Raw genomic sequence first — 5,035 nt, 5'->3', positions numbered from 1 at the left:
CACACACGTGCAGGCAAGAGGGCAACCTTGGCTGTTAGTTCTTAGGCACTGTCCAATTTTTTTTAAGTTAAAGTCTCTCTTTGTCCTGGATCTGGCCCCATGGGCTAACCTGATCCAGCCCTCCCAGGCACATGTCAACATGCCCAGGTTGGGGTTCTCCTGCCTACAGGCTCTGGGAATGGAACTCCAGTCCTGCACATACACAGTAGTCGCTTTACTGAGAGCCATTTCCCATCCCTGGAGGTTGCCATTTCTTTTGGACGTTTGAATCTAAGCTCAACAGCAGAAATCGAGTAGTAAATTTCTGATTTAACTGTGCACCCAGGGTTATCAAAGGAAGAAAAGGCAATAGACATTTGTTATTTGGGGTATCCAATGAAGACTCCCCTGGTCTTTTCCTGCACCAAAGGGCATCAAGGAAGAGAACAGACAGCAGAGCCATCAGCTCCTCCCCTGGCCTGCTCCTCCTCTGGCCTGCTCCTCCCCTGGCCCGCTCCTCCCCTGGCCTACTCCTCCCTTGATCTACTCCTCCCCTAGTTCACTTCTCCCATGGGTACATCTTCTGGAATAGATGGGGCATAGTACTGGAGAATGCGTTTTTATGTAAGTGGTGCCCATATAAGAAAGGACATTCACCCCAACTTTATGAATTCTCAAAGATATCGGGGATCACAGGAGATACTACAGGCGGGTCTGTCAGTAAAAAGGGGGGTGTGAGCATGTGATAACACAAAAAAAACACCTGAAGTAGCCAAATCTAGAGACACGGAAAGCAAACTGATGATTGCTTGAAGCTTAGGGGAGGAAGTTGGAGTTTGAGGGTGTGTGAGTGGTAATGGCTGGGAGTTCTCCTATGTTGCATGTTGAACCATAACACTTGCTCAGAGCTGTGACGGAACCAGAAACCATTGATGTGTGTCCTTGAAATGGGTAAATTGTACGTGAACTACACCTGAAGGAAGCTGTTATTTCTTGACCTATCAGAAATGCACAGGTCACCCCCTGTAAAAGAAAGCAAGACCGGGGACTCATCCGACCTAACCCAGTGGTTGCAGATAATAACAACAGGGCCTCCTTCCTCATCAAGGCAAATCCCACACAGAAGGCAATGTCTTTGAACCTGTAACAACTTGGGTTGAAATTTGCCATCTTACCTGGACCAAAGATGATGAATTCAATACTCCATGAGTTAAGTTCCTACAGGTTTCTACCAAAACAGCCACACAGTGAATGCTGCTGTGCTGACCAGAAAACTACATTAGCGTCCCTGATGCCTTTTCTTCTAGACATCAAAGATGCCGCCAGTTAAAAATCAATGTAGGTTCACGCAGTTGGTAACGCTTAAGAGGAATCTATTTAGCATGCTTTCTGGTACACAATAGTTGTCCCTCCCCAGGCAGAAAGCATGCAGTATTATTATAGTGTGCTTTTGTTTTTATTAAGGCTGGGGTAGTTGTTAAAAGTTACAAGGTATCTGCTGTAACCATATGCTGTTCCCATATGGATACAATTGCTTTGGAGTTTGCCTCCAGAATAAGTTTAAGTGCCAGTGAATTAGTGGCGATTTAAAATAAGTAAGTATATGTTAGTGTTTCTTTTTAACTAAGCATAAAACCAATCAAAATTCAAAAGGTGATCCTTTACGGGCAGCCATGAGGGGGGAAAAGCAAAACAAACAAACAAAAGCCAGAGCAGGCATCATTATGAAATGCCGAGTTCAGGGCTCCCTTTCTTGCCTAATGAAAAAGCATCAGAGCATCTCCAGATTTGCTGGCACACACCCATCCTCTCAGCTCTGGGAGACCGAAGAAGGAGGATCACATGTTCAGAATCAGCCTGGGCTGGCTCTGTGGTGCAGTCCAGGCTAACCCGAGCTACACAGTAAGACCTAGCCCGTAAAAGACACAAAAAGAAATTTTATGAAGCAGAAGAGGGGAAAGGAACACAAAAACCTTTACAAGGTAGTTATGTGACATGAAGCTGGACCGGTTTTGCCATATTCTTTAAAGGCAGACCAGAGCAATTGGCAGTTGGTTCACAGTGATTTGAGGGTTTTTCTGTTGTTGTTGTTTTGTTTTTGTTGTTGTTTTGTTTTGTTTTTATTCATCTCCATCAAAGGCCAGGCAGTGTGGTGCACACCCACCCATCCGTCTGCACACAGCAGCCCTTCAGTTTCCAGCACCTCAGTTCCAGAGATACTACTGTTAGGGTGTTATCAATTAAACAGATTTTTCCTCCCAGTGTAGGATGTGGGCTTCAAGATAGTTCTGATTTATATGCACCGGGGTGGGAGAAGATGGGAGAAAAGATGGAAGGAGGGAACCTGAATTACAGCTTTATCAGACCACACTGAAATGTCAGCAGGTTACAACTCTATAGAATCCGGCCCATGGGAAGACATTCAACGGGAAGACACCAAGACTGATAGCAAACGGACTCTCTCCATTGTCAGCCTCACAGGAAAAAAAAAAAAATATGGAACCCACAGAAATCTTATACACACAAACATCTTCCCGTTGGGTAAGGACTCCTGCTGAGCTATGAATCCTGAAATATCTCCTTCCCGATACAAAATAAAGAAGGGAAAGGAAGCCGCCGGGTTTCTCTGTCTCTACAAACACGTAGCAGTTCACCATTTTCTCCTATCCCATTCCCTGCACCCCGTCCCCATGCCTCATCCTTCCTCTCTTTCTAATAACTTCCTGTCGTGTTATTTCATGCCTAATATAAGATGTTTGTATGAGGAGGAATTTTAAAAATAAAATGGAGGTGAGGGGAGAGGCAATAAGATTAAAAGGAGGACTGACCGGAGACAGAGAGAGATTGAGAGAGACAGAGAGAATGTCAGTGCCTGGCTCTGGCATTTGCCTATTTAAATGCAGGCCTGCAGCACTGGCTGAGCTGAGTTATGAATTTCTGATCAGACAACTGATAGGTTATGGGAGGGGGGATAATCCCATTGAAAAAGCCTTAGCTTCTAAGCAGGTCCAAGTAATAGCCTGCCCTTGAAAGACAGCCCCTTACATTGCCCTGTGTATGAATGTGTGTGTGTGTGTGTGTGTGTGTGTGTGTGTGTGTGTGTGTGTTTTCCCCACACACATGACCATATACACCTATTTCCCTTTCTTTAAAAAAAAGCCTAAATCTCCATTTTATGATGATAAATGTGTATTAGTAATTGACGGTTGCCTGTATCAAAAGGAAGGCAGTACCTCAGCAAATCAGACACGGCCGCCAAATAAAACACCTTTTTCCTTTGCCGGCTTGAGCGAGTTCTGTTCTTCGCACATTTCATTCTGTTATTCATATTGATGATCCGAAGGCAATGCAAAAAGATTGGGAGTAAGGGACGACGTCCGTGCTGACAACACAGCCCTCGGTTTGCTTCCTGTTCATTTTTCTGTAGGAGGCTTCAAAGCTGGACAGGCGCACGCAATGGATCATGTGTTACATGTACAACTCTTGAGGAAACCAGACTTCCCCCTTCCTATACATGTGAAATGTACTTGAAGGCAGTCATGGCAGCTGGTCACGAGTCTAGCCACCATTAAACATTACACTAAGATTTACAGGTTAATTGAAATTTAGGTACCATGGTATTAAGCATCTAATGAGAAGTCCACAATGGCTCCTGGCTATGGCACAGTAAAGTTAGAAGCTGTAAACCTGACATGGGGGAGACTGGTGTCCAGGGTACCGACCAACCCTACATCAGCTGCAGACATGCACAAAAGACCAGGCCAACCTAACACACATTGGGGGACGCACTCCCGAGTCCTCTGGATGCAATTGGTAGACTGACAAAGAGGGGTGCTTAGGAATAGAAATGTAAGAACTGTTATCACATTTAAAGAGAAGCAGCTGGAGCTCACCCCTGCTCCATTTTGATGATACCTTAGGCCACGTATAGCATCTCACGTTCTTGTTGGCCTTCTCAGGCCAAGAGGAAGCATTCTGACACCCAATCCGAAAAGGGACCGTACTGACCTGCAAACTGATTTGGCTGATGGTACAGGCACCTTTAGACCTGGAGCTCTCTATGCATTGAAAACCACATCTCATCAAGACTTAGGTGGGTACGGCTTCCAGGACCCATATCCACAGTGCCTGTCGATAGCATCCTAATGTCAAATGTTCCTCCTCCTTATGCCATACATACATGTCGAGATAACTTCTGCCCTCCTGATTCTATGCTGTAATGGATCCATTTGGCAAGCATGGGTGCTAGACGGGGTGAAGTATAATCTGAGAGTGCAAATTATTACCTGATTTAGATTCATTACAGGCAGGCCTGCTGTCTGCATTTCACCATCTCTTTAGGATGGGGGAACTTGCCCAGATAGAGTATTATGTAAATCTTTCTGTCACAGATTATTGCCTCTATATATGACTTCCACAATACGCATCTGCTTTCCTCACACACACACACACACACACACACACACACACACACACACACACACATTTCTAATATTTTTTTAACCTTCTTTGCCATTCTCCTGCTTCCTCCAACACTCATTATGGAGAAATTACCTCCAACAGGAGGCTACTGCTTTCCTTCCATCCAATTTGCATAATTGCTGTTTTGTTGCTTTTGCCTTTTTAAGTGGCGATGCTGCTCCCCAGAGGGAAGTGCAGATGGGGAAATGAAAGCTAGAATTCCACTCCAGGTTATGAACATACGGGGAGCCTATGGGCCATTCCGGGTCACTCTGGATGGCCAGCATGCCAGTGGTCTCCAAGGATTACAGTTAGGTCAAAAATCCAGGTCAAATACACAGGCCAAGGGATGAGAAGGTTGTTCAGCCAATAAAGTGTCAGCCACATAAGCATGATGTCCTGCGTCTGAGGTCCTGAGTCTGAGGACCAGAACCCACATAAAAATATGGGCATGGTGAAGCACACACCACCAGGAAGGCAGGAACAGTCCAATCCCTGGAGCTCACTGGTTATCCAGCCTAGCCTAGTTGGTAAATTCAAGGTAACTAAGAGAACCTGTCTCACAAAACAGATCTATGACTCCAAGAATGTGTTT

This window comes from Micromys minutus (assembly GCF_963924665.1).
Source record: "Micromys minutus genome assembly, chromosome: 24".
Classification (NCBI taxonomy): Eukaryota; Metazoa; Chordata; class Mammalia; order Rodentia; family Muridae; genus Micromys; species Micromys minutus.
This window is presented reverse-complemented; position numbering follows the sequence as displayed.